This window comes from Mustela nigripes, chromosome 14 (assembly GCF_022355385.1).
Source record: "Mustela nigripes isolate SB6536 chromosome 14, MUSNIG.SB6536, whole genome shotgun sequence".
In the NCBI taxonomy this organism is placed as follows: Eukaryota; Metazoa; Chordata; class Mammalia; order Carnivora; family Mustelidae; genus Mustela; species Mustela nigripes.
Window position 1 is genome coordinate 100,962,183 of NC_081570.1, and position 23,555 is coordinate 100,985,737.

Below are 23,555 nucleotides of genomic sequence, written 5' to 3' on the forward strand. Positions count from 1 at the left end.
GAAGCGGGGGTGTTCAGTTCCCCGGAATGAGCAGTCATGTCCTGGACACTGTAACACTATTGGTCACCAGCTCCTGACCTCCCAAACACAGTCAGTACTTGCAGCTGCAGTCTTCGCACTCTGCTGTGTTCTTCCTCGCTCCCCATCCTCCAACACCCCCGCAGGTCGACCTTCTGGTGTTCTCATGGAACGTTTCTTGTGTGGCCTCCAAGCGATGGTGGCTCAGCGCTGGGTGGCGTTTCCATCACTGCCTCGGACAACCAGTGGGGAATGTTGTTCCCCTCACTTGGATAGGATAAGAACATACTTGGCTGCAATTTGGGGTTAATGTCTGTTGGAAGACGCTAGGAGCATTAATGGAGCCCGAGAGGGTTGAGCACACAACCTTTGGGAGAAGCAAAGGCCAAAGCTCCTTTCAGGAGTCTGGGTCTCAGGTAGGTCATTCCTCACCTAGCTCCAGCAGACCCAGCCCACGTGTTTGGGCCACGAGGACACCATGGGCCTGTCGACTCCAGGGCTCACTCCTCAAAGCAAATCACAGGCTACTTTTCACTGTGGGAAGTTTCTTAAAGGTGGTCCCAGAGGAAGGCAGGAGCAGCGAGTCACCTGCCTTTTATCAGAGGCCCACTTGGGAGGGAGGGAGGAGTCTGGGGCAGGGTGTGTGTGAGGGAGAGGGACCGTGACAGCACAGCGGTGACTCCGCTCTGACTCTCCTAAACCTTCTAACTCCATCCACTGCGGGCAGCGTGTGAGCCTTTGGCCCGGGAGTCTGCTGGAAACCAAAACCATGAGAAAACTGAGTGACCGTCGCTCACATTTGGCTTTAGGACTTACCAAGCACACAGTACAGAAATGTCAGCCCGTGGACCTCAAGAACCTGGGAGGGGGATCGTATTCCCACTTTACAGACAAGGAGCGGGGACCTCCGAGCAAGGGGACCTATGCCGTGAGAGGTAGAGCCTGGGCTCCAAGACCTGACTCCCAGGCCCCTGATCTCCCTGCTGTTAGACACCCCGAAGGTGCCCCATAAGCTGCCAATCACAGTGCAGATGTGAATTGTGACGCCAGCCCCCTCCCAAGGGCCGGAGAGGTGTTGAGTTGCCTGGTTGTTGATTGGCTTCCACTCACACAGGAAAGGAGTCCCGTGGACAGGCCTGCAGCATTTCTCAGACAGCCTGCCTTTGTGAATGGGGTGGGCAGGAGACTAACTTTAGGCTCGAAAACACATTCAGGGAATATCACGGAGAGCCAGGTCTTGTGCTCAGGGATGGGACGGCTAAGCTTACAGGGGCAAGTAAAATGTCACGCACCTGGAAGAGCCAGAGCCAGAGCCAGGCCAGGGGCATCTGCCTTCAGGGCTCAAGGTTTTAGCCCCTGTATGATATGCTATCCTGCTTTCAATGCGCATTTTTCAGGGTAGCACCTGGAAAAGACACCTGGGAGTGAGTATCCCACGTTCCAACAGGAACAGCTCCAGGGTCCACGGCGAGTAAGCAGCATATGAAATGGGAGCCCAAAGGACGGATTCGTTAAAAGCAAAAATTAAGCCAGCTGACTGAGTTCAAATAGGGTGCCCCTATTGGGTTGTGGCTGGCATAAAATTTTAAATTCCAATTGAAATGGAAATGAATTAGTTGGTAGAGAGGTATTTAAGGACCTGCACCTGGAGGGTTGGGGAGCACAGGAGGACTTACAGACAGCAGGAAAGCAGCTCCCCCGCAGCGATGGGACAATGAAACTGAGAAGGGAGGAGCTCTGGAAACTAAGAGCAAGACCTGAAAGTGGTTCCTGGAGTCTAACACCTGTAGATTTTCGTGCTCTAAATATAGTGGAAGTTGGGTCATCTTACCCTTAAGTAAACACTTCAGCTAGGCAAAGACTTCAGAAAGAATCTTGACATTGGCTCATGGTAGCTGGAGGCTGGGGGAGGCAATGGGGGACAGCTGGGTAAGGCCCCTACCACCCCCCTAGATCCACTCCACGTATCTGATGGTCCTGGTCCTTCTCTTCCCTCTCCTGGTGGTAAGGGATCCATTTCCTTGGCCTTCACAAGATTAGGTCCGGAGAAGAGCCCCTCTCCCTCTGGCACGGGGAGCAGGGGCAGCTTTTCAGCAGGCTTCGTTTCCATCCTCCTGCTACTGCGAGGAAAACAATTCCTTCTTCGCCTTTTGAATTTTGGCCGCGGGTGAACCGGGCCCAGCCCCTATTTCAGGAAATGTCACACCAGAGGCCTGTTGTCCAAGTCCTCAGCCCCATGGGGGGATGCTTCCGGCCTCCTGCCTGAATGCCAGTTCTGGACCCAGCAGGGTGTGTGGGAACTGAGGCGAGGAGCTCCAGAGACGCAGAAGGGCAGTGGGACGAGAGCTTTGGAGTCAGACCCAGCCTATGCCTTGTCCTCTCCTGTCCTCTCCTAAACTGCTGTCAGCCCAGCTGTCCACATAGGGAGATGCAGGTGTTGGTGATGGTGACCTTGCAGTGGCCAAGAATTAGAGACACAAGGTACTTGACATCAAGTCCCAAGCCCAGCAGCAGTGCCCAGAGATGCTATCTGCTCCTCGATACTGTCTGCCCTCCAAGAGTTTCCAGTTTGCCTGGGGAACTAAGAGGTGCTATGTGGCATTTACAGCACTAACTAACGTATGTGTGCCGTGCATTCTTTGGCTCTGTGGGATACCAAGAAGTAAGTTGTAACACTAGCTACACTTTACTGAAACCTACACAGCCGGCTGTACAAACTATCGTTAATGCTCATGACATTTCTACCAGGCAAGTGGCAGACGTTCGTCCCCCTACCCCATGGAACAGATGAGGAACCAAGGCTCAGAGAGGTCGAGCGACATGCTGCAGACCACACAGCCACAGAGTGGTCTGTCAGCCCAGGCCAAACAACTTTGATACCTGGAGCCAAGACGGTGGTGGACCATGCCCAGCTGCTGAGCTGGGAGCCTGGGGCAGCGGCCAGCACTCTGTCCTGGCAGGCTGCCCCGTTGCCCATCGGCCGATGGGTTACAATATCATCACAATTCCCACTAGACAACCAGCTAGCCTCATTCCCGAGGTGTTTCCGGCTCACACAGTTCCCCAGAATTCCAGAGGTGCTTCTTCCAGCCCTGTGCCTGGGGAGGGGTGAATAGGGAATGAAAGGTGCTGTTTTGGAGAGCTGGCATGGACTTACTGTACAATGATGTCATTTTGTCCTTTCCCAGAACAACTTCCCTGTCCCAGGAATTAGAACCTACATATGCTGCAAAGCCCCAGAACCCTCCTGCTGCAGTGCAGCAGGCTCTTTTGTAAATGTGTGACCTGCTGGTTTTGCTGGGATGTGCACATTTCCAATAATGGTGATGATAAACAAAGAGGACTTTGCATGGAAGGGGCGTTTCCTCTCTCCAAAGCTGCTGTTTCAGATGTTCCTCCACTGCCTGGGCCCCGGGGCTGGCCCACCCCCATCCCTCACCGGGGGCTGCTCCCCCAGACCTAGCACCAAGCAGCCCTGGAGGAAAAGGGCAGAAACCGGGGCTCTCCCTGCTTGGGATTTCCCATGCTCACATTCCGGAGCACAGCTGAGTTCTCTCTGCTCCACAAGTGCCTCCTCCCCACCGGAAGAGCATTCAGTGACTTCCAGCAAGGTCAGCAGCCAGGACCCGTGGGGAGAGAGGTAGTGAGACACACACAGCCATTTGAGATCAGCTTGGACGAGTTTCTGATCCAGCCATTGTGGAAACTGACTGGATAAGTAACTTCTTGGGGGAATTATGAGGCTCTTAATAGCTCAAGGGTCAGTGATCTTTTTCTGTAAAGGGCCAAATAGATAATAGTTTAGTCTCTCTCACAACTCTGCTGTTGCCACCCCCAAAACCCAGAACAAAGCGAAACAAAAAACTAGCGAGAGTTAATACTGTGTTCCAATAAAACTTTATTTATAAACGCTGAAATTTGCATTTAACATAATTTTGATGCATCCTGAAATATCATTATTTTGATTTCCCCTTAACCACTTAAAACGTAAAATCCATTCTTACTTGCTGGCTTTTTGGAAAACAGGCGACAGGAGAGATTTGACCTGCCAGCTCCGGTTTGTGAACCCTTGTCCTAGGTGCAAGTTGTCTCACAGCAAAACACTCTTCTTCTTTTTCTCACCCCAACGCAAACATGTCTTTCAAACAGGTGGTACTGCAGCCGGGCCGTCTTGTTACCTCTTTGCCAGCTCCCTCCACCCTTTCTCGTCGTGGTCTGGCTGTGGTTGCCTGTTGCACCTGCTAGCATGACCGGCTGTCATCACGACTGTGAAGCTGCCTGGAGGTTCTAGCCACGTGTGCATCACTGCCCTCCGGCCCCAGGTCATCCTCTTGGCTCACCTCCCACCATACCTCTCATCCAGCGGGGGAAGCGCCTCTCCTTAGCAGAGTCACAATTTCTTCTGTGTTCCCAGAGAAGGGTGACTCCCTCCCTCGGTTCTTCATAGAGCTCCCAAATGATACAACTTCTGCTAAGAAGGCTGGTTCTGCTTACGACTCATCCCAAAGAATGTGGAACGGTTTTCTTGGGAATTTCAAGTCACGTTCATCAGTGTTGAGTCCAGTTTATCTTTCTTACCCCTACTCCCCCAAGACCCCAAGGTGCCTAAGCCCAAGGCAAGCCTTTTGTCCTGGTATCCTGGGGGCTGATTCCCAGACTCTCGAGACCTTCACCACTTCTCACAGGGGTCCTTGGGATTCTTTGAAAGTGAAGTGGCCAGCTATACCCCAAGTCTGGGTACGTCCAGCAGGGTCTGTCCTACCTCGCTCAGATCTCCCTGCCCCAGAGGCTCAGCGTCTGCCCCTGCAGCAGGCAACAGGCTGTCACAGGTTTAGAGAAATGATGGCCCTGATACACCAAATCCTTAAGAAGGATGGAGGTCCCAAACGAAAAAAAAAAATCAATGTTGTCCCTAATGGGTTTAGAAGGGATAGAGAGGGCACTAATGAAATCAGTGTGACTCTGTAGACCATTCAGTCATTTAAGGGGAAGTCGAAGGGACCACATGAGAGAGGCTCAGCCCTGCCAAGAATAAGTCAAGAAGGTTCAAGCTGTGAAAAGAATATCTGAAAGATTCTAGGCTTCACCAAGAAAAATGTGGAGGGATAGCCCCGCTCCCTGGGGAGGGAGAGAGTGGAGCCCGTGATGCCTGGAAACCACAAGCTTGGTTCCTCCTGATTGTCTGTCTTTTCCATTCAGGACAGAGCTGGCAGAGAGAAGGGGATCTGAGTGAGGGGCCAGGCAGACTTTGCACTGTCATTTCCCAACTCTGTGAGCTTTGGTAGCTTACTTAACCTCTCTGTTTCCTCGACTACGGAAATAAGGATGGTAACCTGCTATGGTTAGTATAAGGATGGAAGGAGATAAAGTTCGTGAAAAGAACCGAGCCCTCAGTAGATGGTTAAAAAATGATAACGCGCGTGTGTGTGTGTGTGTGTGTGTGTGTGTGTCTGAATTTAATCAGGACAATTCTTCAGTAAGTTAGTGGTCTTAGTGTGGGTCCTCAGACTGCCTGATTAAAGTCACCTGGGATGCTAGTCAAAAACTTAGGTTCCCAGGATCCCACCCCAAAATTCTATTCAGCAGGTCTGGGGAGACACCAGGGAATCACCCTCAGATTATTCTCGTGTGTTCTGAGTTTGGACACCAGAGCAAGGGTTAAGGAGGAGATGTGCCCCAGAGCAGGGACATTCAGAGGACCCTTGGAGTTAGAAGGCAGGGTCGTAGCCTCAGAAGATGACATCCTATGGGATCCCATGTCACAGTTTTCAACAAGAAAGCAAGAGGACCAGAAACATCAGACCAACAAGTTAGATATCTAACTTAGAATGAGTTTGACTTTTTTAAAGTGTTGCCCACACAGATTCAATGAGAGAGACCAATCTGCCTGTCATTTTCTCAGACTTTTCTCAGGATAACTTAGAATGGAAATCACATGGGTTAGCATTTAGTACACTCTCAACTAAAAGTCTGAAACTCACAGTCAGAACAATTGTGGGTTTCTTAACTTGGAGATGAGCAATGGATCATGAGAACTTTTTCACTATTTGAAAAGCTGTTATGTGAAAAAGTAAGTTGAGAAGATCTGTGATATCTATGGAGAGACAGTTGTGCTTTTGTGGTTTTAGCTGACTATTGTTAATATATTGCATTTTTACTTCAGATTTTGAAAACTCGTGTGGGGAGGAACTGGACTGGGTACTGAATAGGAATAAAATCAAGAGGATTTGTGGTTTTTAGAACAAAACAGGGTCTAAGAATTCCTCTCAGACGGCAGTGGTCAGAGATTTTCACTTCCCATGATAAAATCCTCAGGCTTGATGGTTTAGCTTTGAAAGGAGAGTCCTCCAGCGGGAAGGGTAGGGGACCCAGTGGCTCTTCCTGCCACTTGCTTAGGCGCCTTTGTCGTAAGGGCCTTGCTACTTCCACTTGGGGAAGCCACTCTTCCCCACAGAGATGCCACCAAGTACCCCTGGCTCCCCAAAACCAGTCGAGAGAAGCTGGATGTTTCAAAAAGACATCTTACTAAAATTTAAAGGAGAACAAAAGGAAAATACATATGGAAAGAACAGAATTCTAAACCTAGAACAATGCAGAGCTGCTTAGCTCCTGATGCCCCCCAAGGTAGCTGGCCAGTGCATGTCTCCAGCTCCTAGACACGGACTCGGGTCTCAGCCTCCCCTAGAGGGGCCCACAGGTGCTGTCACTCCACCTCTGTGACCTCGTGACACTTCCTGGGGTCAGATTCCAGAATCCAGGAACGGATTCCCTACAGTTCTTTATCCAGGATCTCCCTTCTCGGGTTTTACATCTGCTGAGAGAATTCTTCGAACACTGCCCTCTTGAGGGAGACACACCTGCATCTTCACAGGACACAACCAGTGGTGGCACTCACGAACCCTGGACCGGACCCATCCCTGAGGTGGCAGGTTCCCGGGGATCTGCGTCCCACCTCTCCTCTGTCCGAAGCCCTACTCCAGTCAAGACCTTCTCTTCTCAAAATCCTGCAGTGGTAATCTGCACTGTGGAACTCAAATCACCTCCCAAGTCTGCCTCCCATTGCCCTGTCCCCAAGGGCCTTCTGGAAACTTCCACAGTTCTGAGAAGGGAAGACCAGGTGAGATACTCCCTTCAGCTGTAAAACAGTCACCAGTTTCCCCCTGGTTCCCTCACACATGGGGAGAGCACTGGCAGGTCACTGGCCCAGAGGCCAGGAGACCGTGTCCTCTTCGTGGGGTGTGAGCCTGTGGGACTTCCAGCGAGCCACTGGCCCCCACGAGGCCTGACTTTCCTTGCCTGCAAGATGCAGGTGTTGAACTGGCCCATCACTGGGGTCTTAGCACATAGCTCCCTGCTGAGCCTACAGCCACAAGGACATTTGTGGCTCAGAAGAGCTGGGAAGGACCCAGAGGAGGCCTGACAGGAGGGAGGACCCTTGCTCCTGTCAGTACCAAGAGCCTACCTGGGACTTTTCTCTGAGCACAACCCTCGTGTGAGGAGAAATGGGTCAACTCTATTCAGGTTGGGCATGAGGGGTGCTTACAGCATGCCAGGTGGGGGGGGCGAGGCATGGGGGACTCAGATGGAGGAAAAGCAGTCAGTCCCTGCCCATGGCCAGTGAGTGGCTCGAGCTCCTAGACGCGGGCTCGTGGATTCCTAGAAACACTGTATAAAACCACACAAATGTCACCCTGTGCATGCATACTGAAAGGGGGGGTACCATACCCAGGTCTCCATTGAAGGGTATGCTGGGAAAAGCCCCTCACAGGAGGTGCCCCGAAGGGAGCTGGGCTTTACAGAAGGCATCCATGGGGCTTCAGGCATCTGGGGAGCGGGGAGGCGATGGGAAGCCATTGACGGTTCTGGAGCAGGTGAGTGACACAATCAGACGGGAGTCTGAGAATAACGGCCATGGTTGCTGTGTGGTGCCTGGAAGTGCAAAGCTGAGGCTGCGGAAGACATGGCGGGAGGACGTGGGTCTGGACGTGGACACGGAGTGGTGACACAGCCCTTTGCAAATGTGAGTGTCATCCAACAATGTCAGAGAGTTCGTTCTGTAGACTCCTGGGCATGTGGCACATTGGTTTATTTCCATCACTCACCACGTTTGATCTCCTAGAACCTTCTCCCCCGACCCTTGTGGTTCGGTTTCCTTCTCTGCCTCACTTAAGCCAACCCCAAACCCTTGGCAACTCCCCAGCCCCACCTGAAGTATGACCAGTTTCAGAATGTGATAGAGCTTCTGATTCCTATTTCACAGGGTCAATGTCTTCTATCACTCTAAGACTAGTATTCGTAAGAATTTGATGTTTTCTTGTGGTCCTAGTACCTGTTTTTTCCAAGTTCCTTTTCTGTGTTTATGGGTCTTATCCCATCTTCCACTGTAGAGGCTTTCTTCAGAGTGCAGGTGACCCTTGGCTGTCTGTTATCACTTTGGAACAAGTCACTTAGACATGAAGGACAAGCTTTGGCCAGGGCACGAAGCTTCCCTATGGGCTTATAGCTGTCTCTGTTTAGGAGATGTCCACGTGGGTCTCTGTGGGCATTTCTCTGGGGTGGGCCCATCTTCCAAAGAGGAATCTGTCAGCCCCACCTGGGTCTGGAGGCATAAGCTTGGCTCACAGCAAGGTGTGTGGACTTTCACTTAATTTCCACTTTTGGAATAGTATCTCAACCATGCCCTTAGCTATTGTTGGTATCCCTGAATCTGGAGCTTTTCCAACCCACCTTCTGCAGAGAGTAAACATCCCGTCTTCCACCAATCTGCATGCAGGGTATTTTTCATTTCACACATCATAGTTATCATCTCTAGAGCTTCAGCTTGGGTTTTTGCATGTCTCCTACTTCTTAATATAGTCAATCTTTCCTCTGTTTTTTTGAAAACTAGAGTTGAGTATAATAACATGTTTTGTTGCTAATGTAATTTTTTAAATTACGAGACTTTTTTTTTTTTTTTTTTTTTTTTACAAATTGGTTTATTTATGAGAGAGATAGAGAGCAAGTGAGAGAACTCAAACAGAGGGAAGGAGCAGAGGGAAAGGGAGAAGCCGACTGCCCGCTGAGCAGGGCGCCTGGCATGGGGCTCAATCCCAGGACCCTGGCATCATGACCTGAGCCAAAGGCAGGCACTTAACTGACTGAGCCACCCAGTCATCTCTGTGTTACAAAACTTCTTTTTCTTCTTCGTCTTCTTTTTCTTCTTCTCCGTCTTCTTCTTTTTCTTCTTCTTCTTCTTTTTTACAGGAGCTGAAAGTTTACAGAAAAGCTAAACAGAAGGTATAGAGTTCTCATTTATCCCCTCCCCCTTCCTTGCCCACCCCTACACAGTTTCCTGATTATGAATTAGTATCTTCCTAAGTGTGGAATATTTGTTAAAATTGAGTCAATACTGATACTTTCTTCTTCTTCTTCTTCTTCTTCTTCTTCTTCTTCTTCTTCTTCTTCTTCTTCTTCTTCTTAATTATTAACTGAAGTCCATAGTTTATATTAAGGCTCACTTGTATAGTAAAACATTCTGTAGATTTTGAAGAATGTATTTCTAGATCACATTAAAAGTATGCTTTGTTTTGTAGTAAACTGCTAAACTGTCTTCCAAGTGTCTGTACCATTTGGCATCGTCACCAGCAATGAATGAGCTTTCTGGTTGCTCTATACCCTTGCCAGCATTTGATGCTGTTAGTGTTTTGCATGTTAGTCATTCTAAAAGTATCATAACTTTTTAAATGCTCTTGTCTACCAGTTCAGTCATTGATATCCATTCTCCATTTGATGCCCCTGAATGATAAGGTGTTACGCTCAGGCTGGTGGGGCACTGGAGACTGTTCCCTCGAGTCCTTTAGGGCGGTTCTTTCCCCCACTCTGAGTAGTTTCCTTACGGGTGTGCACTGCTCAGTACTTAGCTGAAGACCCATAGGGGACCCTCTGCTGATCTCTGGAGCTCCCTCCCCATGTAGCTCTGTGTTCTGATGCTCCACCCCACACTCTTCCAGATTCCCACCCACATCTTCAAAACTCAGTTCTCTTTGGCTTCCTCCTTCCTGACTAGCAGCCTGGAGACTCTCTCCTGCTGGTGAGCAGAAGCAACCAGGGGCGCTCAATGCCTTTGTTTCCCATCTCATGGGGATCACACACTGCCTTTCATTGCCTGATGTCCAATGTCTTTCAGATCTTTTGTCTGGTTTTACATTTATTTTTCAGGCAAGAGGGTAAAGATGGTCCCTTTTATTTCATCTTGGCTAGAAATGGAAGTCTAAGGATTTTTTTTTAATGGAACCAATGATCAATAAAGACAAAACTTTTATTCCTGCAGTGTTCAGAATAGGTAGATTCCACAGAAGTGGGGTCATGGTACAAATCCTACCATACAAAACTCTTCAGTGTGTGGTTGGGTTCAACTTCAATGGTGCCACCCAGCAGGCCATGTCCTCTACTCACCCCGTCCCTGAAAATGGGACCACCAATAATAGAGCCAGTGAACCAGCAGGAGAGGCTGTGCCTGTTCTCTCCCAAAGGCCAGGAGGCCAGATCTATCTTTGGAAATTGTGGCAAAGGGGGGACGTATGTTGGGAGCAATGAAATGATGGGAAAAAGAGATCATAACATCTGTGCAGTTTTTCTGATTAAAAAGCTTCATCTGTTTTCATTCAATCTCTTTAAGACAGTGGGTCTCAGTGGGTATTGCTAAGTAGGGAATCTATTTTTGGCAATTTAAGAGAGATCAAGCTAACTGAATGTCTCCTTGGTCCTTTATCTCTTATCTTTGGTGGCCTTATGGTGCTGTGTCTCTAGGTTATCTGGCAGCTCAGGTGATGGGAGTCACTGGGAGTCAGCTTCTTTTCTACATACCCAAAGATTAGCCCAAGAACACCCGCACTTTCAAATTTTTAGCTTTGTGACAGAATTATTTATAAAAGTCATTGCATACTTTCCTGACTTAGTAAGAGTAATGGACTGGCAATACCAATAGTGATAATAATAACACTCAATGAGTCTGGCACAATTTAAAGTGCTTGGCATGTATTAATTTAATCCTCATAGCAGTGTGAAGCATGTAGAAGCATTATCACCATCCTCTAGGTAAGGAAACATCCAGAGGAAGATTAAATATTTGGCCAAGCCACGTGGATTGCAGAGTGTAATTTTATCAGTTCTTGGTAACTTGGAGATATTACTAGGATCATCACATATTGGACTATAGCCATCAATGTAGATACACGTATGGAAAGTCCTAGAAGTTTGAGAGCCGACCTGGGGTCCCCTGAAGTTGGGTACCTTGGAAAAGCGTTTGCTTCCATGGGAGCCTAAAGAGAGACGAGCCACGGAGGCATCACCTAGAAAATGAATGTTGGGAGAGACCAAGGATTACAGGAGAGTGGCAAACAGGAAACCTTGCTTTTGGGGGAGGGGGAAGCATGGCAAGGTGCTGGAGGATACTGAGGCACACAGATGGTGGTCATGGTGAGCCTGCCCCACACCTGAAGCCGTGTGATGTCCGTTGCTACTTCAGTGGATTGGATGAAGCTGATCCCCTACGTGGACCGGATAACCCTCACAGCTACAAAACCTCCAGGGTGTTCCTTCCCTCAACAATAAAATTGGTAATAAAAAAAAAAAAAAAAAAAAAAAAAAGCAAAACAAAACCTACCTAAACTGTAGGATTGACTTAGATTGACCCAGCTATGTACAGAAAGTGCTTGGCAGAATGTCTGGAATGAAGTAATAACTCAGTAAATGGTCTTAGCTGTTTTTAATAATGAAATTCTGGAGTGAGGCCAAGAAGAACAGTTGCCTTTGGTTATATAATACAGCCTGTCTATGACTTTAAATCTAGTGTCAGAGCCACAATGGGCACGTTTCTCTGGAGGGATATTGTTCTCTGAACAGTGAGTGGCTGGGCTAGTGCTGGTGTCCGGTAAGCTCCCCCCTCCTCACCCTGCTGGGCAGCCCATCTGAGCGCGGCCCCTTCCCTTCCGGCTCCCTGGGCCTCGGCTTTCTGTTGCTGGGCTCCGGGCAGTCATATGACCGCTTCTCACTGTGCCCAGCTCACTCTAGCAGGGATCAGGCAGCCTGCACATTGAAGGACTCCCATGTCAGCAGCTCTGGGAGCCAGCAGGTCAGAGAGGAGCCCAGAGGTCCTGAGCTGGAGTCTCCTAAAGGCCCAGCAGCTGACAAACTAGAATAGGACATCAGACCTAACAGTACATGGCTTAGCTCCGGGGAGTCCAGATTGTTAAGGCCGTGACTGACCCTTGCCTCTTTTCTCCTGTGGACCAGCTACACACCCTGTCCGGTAGAGACGCCACCTTCTAGAAGACATAGCCTCCACTAGAGATGACCACCAGGTGACCCGTGTGACTGGAGTTGGCCCTCCCGTGACCCCAAACCAAGCAGCTTTTCCTTAGCCGCGAGTCGGGGAGGGTGTAGTCGGAAGGAGTGAGATGTGAGATGCGGAGTGAGGGAGAAGAGCTCAGGCCCAGGGCCCAGAGGGAGCCTGAGGGAGGTTGTCTTTGTGAGTAGTCTGGAAGAGAGATTTAAAAAAAAAAAAGTAATGTTAGTATTTCTATATCACTTAAGGGAGAATCGATGCCCCAGGAATTTTCTTCCTTTCTCTCGTAGCATCAGAAGCCATTCTTTAAATGAGCTTTCCTGTGGCTGTCCAATGTATATGGCAGCTGGAGGCACAATGTCTCTGCCCCCAACGTGGGGGGCCCAGAGTCCTGTAGGTTGCTTAGCACTCCCTCAGGAAGCCCGCAGCTCCCCTTCACAGAGCCCCAAGGGCCACACTCTGAAACCCTTTTAAACTAGGGGGACCATGAACTGGGACGGTGCGGAAGCATCAGAGCCCCCCGGAGTAGTGCACGTTTCATGACACCTCGCGGTCAGAGCCCCTCTCCCCCCACAGTGTAGCAGTTCATTCTCTAAAAACTCACAAGCTCCGCCCATGAACTTCCACTGATTCTGCACTAGGGATTCCAAATGAATGAGTTTTTTTTGTTTTTTTTTTTAAAGTCCTTTTTGAACCCATGAGATGAGAAGATTTGTACTCCCCCTTTTTTTAATTTGGGTAACTACCACCAGGTATAGCCAATAAAACCTTGTTAATCCCTTAGAAGTCCCCCCAGAACCCCATATTCTGTTACCTCCCTCCTCCCCAAGGGTGTTGCTGCCCTGACCTTTGGGATACTTTTCCCCTCTTTTCCTTGTGTTTTTATCACCTGTGTACAGACCTCTAAGTGGAGTTGAGTTTTGCCTCGTTTTGAACTTGTTAGAAATGAACTCATAATTTCGTTTATTTAGAACATGCTCCCCTATGCTGTTTTGTCTGCAGTAGATTTTGAATGACAGTTGACTATATCATTCTCAGGTCCTCGAGCAAGTCAATGAACTTCTTTGAGCCTCAGTTGCCTCATCAAAAACTGTGGTTCAGAAGTGTCCTAGAACCTTCTCCAAATTCCTCTTTTATTGCAAAAGAGATAAGATAAGTGGAGCACAGGACTCCCAAATCACTGATGAGGATGGAAGAGAAGAGGAGTAAACACATTTTTGTGAGGAATAGCTACCTTTTCATTGAACAGAGAAATGAACGTTATCTTTGGGAGCAAGTGGTTCCAAAATGAGAGAGATTCTGCCGCATAATTGGAATTTTTATTTTTAAAATTCCAGAAGTGGCTTTCTCATTTTGGTAAGTCAGTGAGATCTCTACTACTGTAGGCTGAGCGGACGGCTCTGATGGATAATAACCCCTCAGTCTTCTACCACATCGCTTTTTGGTATCAAGGTGCTTCTAGAAATCATGAAACTTACACATAAAAATTACACATATAGTTTATTGGTTCTTCACCAGTCACTTGAATTTCATAGAACTGGGATTTTGCTGTATGGCCCTATTTTACCCACCATCCATGGTCTACCCGCCCCTGAAGCCTCCACCTTTCCTATCTGACACTACCCCTGGCACCTGGCACTGTATAACCTGGCCCGCAGCTTCTTTTTCTGTGCGTTCAGTCCTGGGCAATCATGAGCTGCTTCTACTTGTCACGGACCATTCCTGGATTTGGTGGGGAAACATCATGGATACACAGAATGCCCAGACAGCTTCCTGACTGCATCCTGAGGTCCAGCTGCCTCTCTGAGGTCTGCATTGACCTCACCCAGGGTGAACTCTCACGCACTGAGACCAAACATAAGCTCGAGGCATGTACAGATTGTAGTTGACTCTCTCAAAGGCTTTCCTGCTGGGTTTGGAGAATATTTGGGGTCGGAGGAGGTTGGGAGTGCTGTGCCCCAGTTTAACTGGGCTCATCTTATGGAAGCCAGCATAGATGTGCTGAATTAAGACTTTTTTTCCGAGAGCAGCACTGTCCAGTAGACCTTTTTGCTATGATGGATATGTTCTCTTCAGCTCTGTGCAATGCAGTCGGCATTTAGTACTCCATAAACCACTTAGCACACCAGCCGCTTAGCTACTGTGATTAAGGAGCTGTGTTTTTAATTTAATTGATTTTCATTTCAGTAGCCACATGTGGCTAGTGGTTTTGTTGTCAGACAAGTTCTAGAGTGTTCCTTTCCCATACCGTCTTTTCCTGGATGCATATTGAACTGCATGGTGTCAATACAAAGCAAACAACAACAACAACAAAAACCTCTCAATTTCCAAGGTCATCTGTCTCTCTGTTTCTTCAACTACCCTTGACTTCTGCAGTCTGGCCTCTGCTCACCAATGCACAGAAATTGCAGAGACGAGGCCACACATGCTCTCAATATTGCTAAATCCCTAACATCTGATGCTGGGTTATTTCTCTCTTCTCTTACCCTCTAGCTACATTCCTTTGGTCTTTACTGTCTGCTGCACGCCAGGATTTCAGGTGGTGATGAGGAAAAGGATACCATTCCAGTTCCCCTGTCTTGTGTTACAGTCTGGGTGTTCATTTTATGAATCTGGGACATTCGAACTAGTTGGACCACAACCCAGAAAAATATATTCTAGCTTGCAACCAAGTGTGTAAGTATGTATAGATATAGATAGATGATAGATAAGCAGATAGATATGTAGACAGAATCATAGCAAAAGTTTCAGGGAAAGACATTTACTGAAATTATAGGCAAAATTATAGGTAATATTTTCAATACCATTTCTGAATGCTGGAGGAGATCTATGAGATCTGTGTCTATTCATGACACACCCACAGTTTGAAAACTCTGCCCTAAATCCCAGCACTCCTCAGGCTCTGATGTTACCACTGGCTGTCTCATGCCACCTGCTTTCCCCACGCACCCTCACCCACCTTCACAGTGCCTACTGATTCTTCTTTGGAACTCTCTTTACACAGACTTCCACATCACGTTCTGAGACCCATCACTGGCCTGTCCTATCCTAACTTCTTACTCTCTGGGGCCCAGATCAGATTTTTAAAAATTAACATATAATGTGTTATTTGTTTCAGGGGTACAGGTCTGTGAACCATTAGTCTTACACAATTCACAACACTCACCATAGCACATACCCTCCCCAGTGTCCACCACCCAGTCCCCCATCCCTCCCCCCAACAGCAGTCCTCAGTTTGTTTCTGAGATTAAGAGTCTCTTATGGTTTGTCTCCCTCTCTGGTTTCATCTTGTTTCATTTTTCCCTCCCTTCTCCTATGATCCTCTGTCTTGTTTCTCAAATTCCTCATATCACTAAAAGCATATGATAATTGTCTTTCTCTGATTGATTTGTTTCACTTTACATAATACCCTCCAGTTCCATCCATGTCATTGCAAATGGCAAGATTTGCCATTTGGTGTTTTGATGGCTGCATAATGTTCCATTGTATATATATATACCACATTGTCTTTATCCATTTATCTGTCGATGGACATCTGGGCTCTTTCCAGAGTTTTGCTATTGTGGACAGTGCTGCTGTAAACATTGGGGTGCAGGTGCCCCTTTAGATCACTACATTTGTATCTTTAGGATAAATATCCAGTAGTGCAATCACTGGGTTGTAGGGTAGCTCTATTTTCAACTTTTTGAGGACCCTCCATACTGTTTTCCAGAGTGGCTGCACCAGCTTGCATTCCCACCAGCAGTGTAAGAGGGTTCCCCTATCTCCGCATCCTCACCAACACCTTTCATTTCCTGACTGGAAAATTTTAGCCATTCTGACTAGTGTAAGGCCAAATCAGATTTTATCCCCCTTTCCCAAATCCTGCCTCTTTTGTGCATACCATGTTAGTGAATGGTTCCATTCATCATCTACCCATTTCCCATAGGGAGAGACCTTCAAGGCACCCTTCTTGGATCCTACCTCATTGCTCTGTATGACATTAAGGTTTCTCAGAGAGATCCTGCCCCTCAACCTCACCCCCACGGCTTCAGCTCTGACCCCCTCACCTCTACCATTGCTAATATATCTTCAAAGTTTTCTAAATCAGCTCTGTCCAATATCACATAGAGCAATAATGAAATTTTCTATATTGGCACTATCTGATATGGTAACCATTAGACATGTGTAGCTGTGAGTACTTAAAATGTGGCTAGTGTGACAGAGGAACTGATTTTAAGTTTATGTATTTTTTTAAAGATTTTTTTATTAGAGACAGCATGCAAGTGGGGGGAGGGGCAGAGGGAAACGGAGAGAGAGGATTTCCAGCAGACTGCCTGCTGAGCCTGAAGCCTGATGTGGGGCTCGATTTCACAATCCTGAGATCATGACCTGAGTTGAAATCAAGAAGTTGGTCACTTAAACCACTGAACCACTCAGGTGCCCCATAAATTTTAAGTTGAGATTGCCATATGTGGCTAGTGACGAATGTGCTCGGGAAAGCCGGGTCTAATTGACTTCCCTGTTGCAAAGGCACCTCCTCCCAGCCCCTGGAACAAAGAGACAACCTCTCAACCCCTGTTGGGTAAGCTAATGAAAGAAATAGAAAAATAGGAAAGCCAAATGAAGAGGTCAGCAGTACCATCAATTACTAGGTAGTACCAAACACCAAGTCCATTTCTCAGATGAAATTTTTTCACCAATTTAAAAGAAAAAGGAGGAGGAGGGCACCATGTCATCCAGTCTCTCTCTGTGTTAATTGATTAAGTAATTACTTGTTAAAATTAAGTAATTAAAGAAATAGATAGCAAGCATTACCACTGTGCTTGGCAAGTTCATGATGCAAAGATGAGTAAGACACGATCTCTCCAGGAGCTCGGATTCCAACGAGAGAGAGTAAGCACATCATCACAATCCCACTGCAATGGCATTTGCATGATGTTTCGAAGGATGACAAAAAGTTTGCCAGGTAGAGAAGGAGGGTTATCTCAGGCCAGGAAGGAGCCTGTGTATATAGTGGACTATTGTGCATACCACGCTACTCTGAAACTTAGCAGCTTGGAACAACATCTCCCGTCTCGTCTTTCTGCTGGCCAGTTTAGAACCCACTTCGCTGGGTGGATGTGGCCCAAGGTCTGGGTCTGCAGGCACCTGGAGGTTTCCATTGGCTTGGAGAATCTGCTTCCCCATACTCCCACGTGGCAGCTGGCAGAGGGCTTTGTCTCTTGATGGCTGTTGGCAAGAGACCTCACTTCCTTACTACACAGGCCCCTCCTTGGGCTTCTTCCGTGTCTCGGTAACAGGTCAGCTGGCTTGGCACAGAGTGAGTGATGTGAGAATGAGCACGAAGCCCAGCCCCTGGAATCCCACATCATTATCTCTACATTATTTCACCTGTGGGAAGGGGCTCCCCAAGTCTAGCCCACACTTGGGGGGAGGGGAATCAGGCTCAGCCCTCAAAGGGAGGGGTATTAAAGAATATGTGGTCTTGTCTTAACACTACGTTGTGTTAATATCGTGCACAAAGGCACACGGTATGAATATTGCCAGTGTTTTTAGGGAAAACCAGGGTGTCCATTGAGGGTAGAGTAGATTTGTGTGTAACTGTTCCCAGTGGGATTTGGCCCTAGGAGAGCTCCAAGGCCTCAAAACTGCAGTGCCGGGGTGTGCAGTGCCGGGGTGTGGGTCAGTAATCCCTGCTCAAATGGGCAGCCAGCCAGGTCCTACTGGACCAGCCCAAGTGGGGCTCTGGGGGTCACACTGCCCCACCAACACCATCTTACAGTTGAAAGCAGGGTGCTGAGTAAGGTCCCCTGCACACATTCTTCACATCAGGAGTTCCAGTGTACGTGGTCAGAACCCAGCCTCTCCCCACACTGTGTGTGTTGCAAAAGCCAACCTTGGGCTTTCTCAATTCCTCTTTAAGGCTGTCGGTGCACCTCTCCCCCCACCCCCCCCACCCCCCACGGCTCTGCAGCTCCCTGACCCTCAGCTGAAGAACTTCTTTGCTTCGTTGTGGATCTTACATCCCCAGTTCTCCTAGTAGATGGGAGGGATGGATGGGAAGAGACTCCAGCTCCTCGGACTCTCTTCCGGGCCCTACAGAGGTTCTAGAAGTCATCCAGGTGTCATCTTGCTGCTCCCTCCTCAAGTTCGAAAAATTGCCTGGCTAAGGTGGTTCCAAGCCCTCACTCCCCCTTTAAAAAATTCTAAGCCCTTCCTACGATTTTCGCAAGTTTACCCTTTATGGTTGTCTCTGACTCTCAACTCCTGATTCCACTGAATTTGTTCATTTTACATCTGGGCTATTCCTGTTCTGGGCCCCAATGGCTCCAGAGCCCAAATGCTTCCTGTTATATAATTCCACAAAACCCCCGAATCCTACAAGACACAGTGTTAACTGCAGACTTGACTGAAAATGTATAAGAGTGAGAATTTAAATCACAACGATACAGACCCAGGTAATAGCCAGGACACCCAGTTAAATTTGAACTTTAGATGATCAATCATTTTTTATTGCGTGTCCCCCATTTTTTTTTAACTGAATCTAGCAACTCCAACAGCCAACAACCTCAAAATGAACATTAGGCCTTCTGGGGATTTCCGTGGTTGGGGTTACCTCTGGTCGCCGGCTCCCACCATCTCGCTGGCTCCCTGCTCTCTCCACTGTCGCCCCCTCCTCGTCCTACTCTAGGTTAGTTTGTGTACCCAAAACCATCCCGGTTCTAACCACAACAAAGGGGCCTCTCACTCACCCATACCTGGTCCCCTGTGAAGGTAGCTCTCCCCACTTCCATAAGTATCACATGATAACACCCTTAGAGGGGAACCACTATGGTGACAGCAAGGCCTTATCTTCCACTCAAGATGGTTACAGAGCTTCCTCGCTGGCTGTGGTATTCCTGGTGAAGGACATGTGCTAGGCTGAACTACTCATGCATTCAGCACAAATTTATTGTATCCCTATGACTTACTAGGCTCTGGGTATAAAATGATCCATAAGATGAGATGTGGGTCACTGAGTGTGACCTGAGTGCAGGTGGCCAGCGGGCACTGTAGGTTGCAGGGGAGAGGGAACCCTGTGAATCCTACTATAGAGGTTAGTCTCGGAGTGTTTCCCAGAGGAGATATTCTTTCAGCCAGTCCAGGGTGGTAAAAGGGAGTTCATAGGTCAAGCAAAGGGGGTAGACATTCCAAGCAGAGAAAATGCAGGTTCAGGGAATGATAGAAAAGTTGGTATGAGCAAGAAGTAGAGGAGATGCCAAGAGCGTGGGCTTGGTGCGCTGCCTCCATGGCTCACCAGCTGAGTGGCCTCTCACTCAGGAAAGCTTCAGCCTCTCTGAGCGTCGTTCCCTCATGTGCCACAGCCCTAGGGGCAGGAGGAGAAGAGTGGCCACCCCATAAGATTGTGGTGACCTTTCAGTGAGGTGGTGCAAGTAACAGAACGGTAGAGAACAGCTCAAAACTTAACGCACAGCTTCTGCTCCCACCAACCTAGTCTCCACAAATTACCTTCTAGAAATATTCTGTTCCCCAGCTGCAACGTTCCCTCGGCAGGTAAGATCACATTAGAAGTCCTTGTGCGAGTTGGCATCTACTTTTTCTCCCTTCCTCAGTGAGTACCTTGTACAACCTTGAGCACGTGAGCCTCCTTCAGACCTCAGGACGCACCCCCACAGAGTTTCCCCTGCGTGGGGGGCTCTTCCCACCCACCTATCTCCTGGCTGGCTCCTCATCCACTCTTCAGCTAAAGGGGAGATTAAATGTCACTTCCTGAAGCCTCCTTTGACCCCTCACCTGCGTTAGGTCCCCGAGTTCTCTGTTCCAGTGCCCAACACAGTTCCAGGCACACAGTCAAACTTTGTCTATATGAATAAATGGGGGAGGGGAATGCATATCAGCAACTGACCGCATGACCTTGGCCTGGTCACTTGACTTCACTGGGCTTCAGAGCTTCCTTATCTTTAGCCTGAAGGAGGATGAGACTTCTTTGAGCTCTGGCCATCTTTGCTTCTAACTCTAGGGTCTGCATGGATTGCCTGGACAATGCACGTGGGCAGTAAGGGGGTGGGAGGAGGCTGGGGCCATGGTGGAGGAGTAGGGCATCCACCCTGAGGCCCACCCACCCACGGGGCCCTGTGGTGACGTGATGGGCAGGAGTCCGGGGACAGTCACAATCAAAACCATGGCCTCGCAATTTGAGTGCTTGGGTTTCAATTCGGTGAGCCTGACACCATGGTTAGACATAGTGAGTCTACTTCTGGAGGATAAATAAGAGCTCTGCATGGCCATGTGAACAGGCTCAGTGTGTCACACACCCAAACACACACACACACACACACACACTTCAAAGGCACATTTGCAACTGCAAATCCAAACGCAAACGCACTGAGATCTCTGAGCTCGCATCATCCATGCCCCGGGAAGTCCGGCCCCTCGTCCCTAAGCCCAGGAGCACTCTGCTGCTCTCTGGGTCTCCAGGGCATTTCTCCTCTCGCCCTTGGGTCCTCCCTGTCCCTGCACACCCCCCAAGACTGTGCACCTGCGCCCCAGGGATGTCATACAGCCCCCCAGAGGTCAGAATGGGAGAATAATTTAAAGGACTCTCCAGGTGCACAGCTATTTGCATCTCCACAGTCTAAGGAGCCAAAAACAGCCTCGTCCGGTCACTAGAAACTTGAGGGTGTGCAGGTGCAGCTCTCAAGAGAACCGGGGACTCGTGACGTGTGGTGTCAGAGGGGCACAGGACCCGGGCAGTTTCAGTGTTTACAGAATGGGCTCACCGGTGACCTCACCCCTCACAACAGCTGAGCAGGGAGTATTTTTAGGTAGGAAACTGAGACCTGGACATGTAAAGTGAGTTAGTTGACCCCAGGCGTGCAGACGTAAGTGACAGGTGCCGCCTTGGCCCTGGCCTCCTCAGCAGGTTTCTGGCCTCAAGGCCACTCCCCCTCTCCTCCACCCCCCAGCTCTATTTCTTGCCTTGACCCCACCCTGGCCCCGGGGGCTCCATGTTCAGGCTCACCTCTCTCAAGCTCAGCCCTCTGGGGCCCTGGCCGGGGCTGAGAGGGGAGGGGAGGACTGTGAGGTCTCTAGAAACTCATGAAAGGTCATTTTTCGGGCATGGCTGGAGGGGGGGCTCCAGCCACAGACCCTGGTCCCTCCCTGGTTCCCAGAAGGGGCAGAGGTCTCTGGAGGAAAGCAAACGTGAGTCAGAAGACAGAGACCAACAGTCACATCAGCATACTGGCGTCCCCGGGCATGGAAACGGTGATGTGGTGACTAATTCTCAAAAGCGGACAACCTAACACCTTTCTGAAGTGTAATGCCTGGTTGGTGGTTTCATCAGTCCGGAAACATATCTTACCGCCTTTCTCTCTCTCTCTCTCTCTATCTCTCTCTCTCTCTCTCTCTCACACACACACACACACACACACACATGCACACACAGACGCTGGGGTTGCAGGAGGCAGGAGTTATTAGTCTGAATGACCTGAGGGCTCATGGAGCCCTGTATTTCCCAAAGTACCTTGCAGTCAAGGATCACCTGAGGTACTTGTTTAAATGACAGATTCTAACCTGGGCCCCATTCCAGGCCTTGGGAACCAGAATCTCCAAGGGAAGGGGTAGGGAGGCTGGATGTTCCATGAGGTTCCCGAGAGATTTTCATCACCAGGTTTCAAAATGACCAGACCAACGCCATCATTCTATAAGCCACATTTTAGTGATCTAGGGAGGCCCTGTGAACTGCCCAGGGTCACTCTGCAGGTTGTTAGCAGGATAGGCTTGTGAGTTCCTGGGGGGCGGGGGGAGGTCCTGACCACGGACACAAGGACCTCAGGGTTATTGTGCACCTGCTCGCCAACTTGGCCGTGACAGCACAGGGAGCCTGCAGACTGCTGGGGTCCGTGCTGCTGTCTTACCCAGGTACGACACTCACTCCTTAGCCATCCTTGCTGGAAAGTGTGGCCCCCCTCATTAAAGAGACTGGGAAAGGGATCCCCAGGAGCTGGGTGCTTCCTGGGGCCCCAGAGGCATGAGAGGCGGGTTAGAATTTAAACCTGGATCTGGGACAAGTCTGCTTGGAAACTCTGCCCCGTGTTAGTTCTGAGAGACACTTTACCCCTTATTATGTCATCTGAGTCTCAGATGAAAATCTTGTGCTAGAGGCAGTTTCTCTTTCAGAGATATAGAAGCCAAAGCTCAGGGCAGTGAGCTCACCTCCTAAGATCCGGGCAGTCAGCCCCGATGTGGGGGAATCCCAGACTGTCTTACACCAAAGCCTGCACACTTCTTGCTTCTCTGCGCCAGAGGTGGGGGTGCCCTGAGGCTCAGACACCTACTGGAACCATCGCACCCTCACTGCCCCAGGTGTGCCTTTGCCCCAGCCCCACCCTCATACTGCCCGTCCCCCTACCTGTGTTTGCGCCCAGCCCTCTTCTGATCCTTCCCGCTCCCGTGTTCTGCAGCCGGGCTCGGTGCACGCTGTCCATAAAGGACCAGACCGTGCGACCATTCAGGGCTTTGCAGGCTGGATGAACGCCGTCATAGCCCCTAAACGCGGCCGATGTCATGAGGAAGGAGCCACAGACATGTGAACAGATGAGCGTGGCTCAGTAAAGCGATTTCATGAGTTTGCCCATCCCTGTCTAAAAGAAAGCTGGGGCTGTGTGTTCGAGCAGGTGTTCATTTGTTTGCTCTGTCTGGGAGGGAACCTGTGTCTGCGTGAGAAGGCCCGTAGAAGAGCCTCCGTGGGTCTGACCTCTGACAACCTCACACCTGAGAAGAGAGGAGAGTACCTAGTCCTCAAGCACGGTTGGCTCACGCATGCGTGTGTTCTTTCATTCATTCACCAAGTGTCTCTGGAGCCCATGCTGGGGGCTGACACGTGCCGGGACTTGGCAAGACAGGCAGACGAGCTCTTGCCCTCGCAGGACTCGGAACTCAGTTGAACCTGGGGCTCCCTACGTGGTGAGAGATGGCTAGGGGTATAACACGACGAGGTTGGGAGCCAGGGAAGACTTCCCAAAGAAGTGACCTCTGAGCCGCGACCTGAAGTAGGACAAAGGAATTACTCAGGTGACACAGGGACAAGGCAGGATGTGGTCAACACAGGGAAAGGGACCTCCAGGGACAGGTCTTTAAAGGTTTGTAGGGAATATGTGCACGGCTGAAATGACTCTTTTGGGGGAAGGAGAATGGGAGTCTCTCATACAATAGAAACATCTGATTT

The 23,555-nt window shown here is 49.3% G+C and overlaps 1 long non-coding RNA gene across 1 annotated transcript; it reads right to left on the reverse strand.

Annotated features, from left to right (window-relative positions):
- Window positions 1-9,071: 9,071 nt before the first annotated feature.
- Window positions 9,072-22,946, reverse strand: LOC132000684 (uncharacterized). The gene is made up of 3 exons (XR_009399430.1): window positions 22,740-22,946; window positions 11,290-11,348; window positions 9,072-9,264 (listed from the first exon to the last, which is right to left on the reverse strand). It is a non-coding gene; the product is annotated as an uncharacterized LOC132000684 (long non-coding RNA).
- Between the last annotated feature and the right edge of the window lie 609 nt (window positions 22,947-23,555).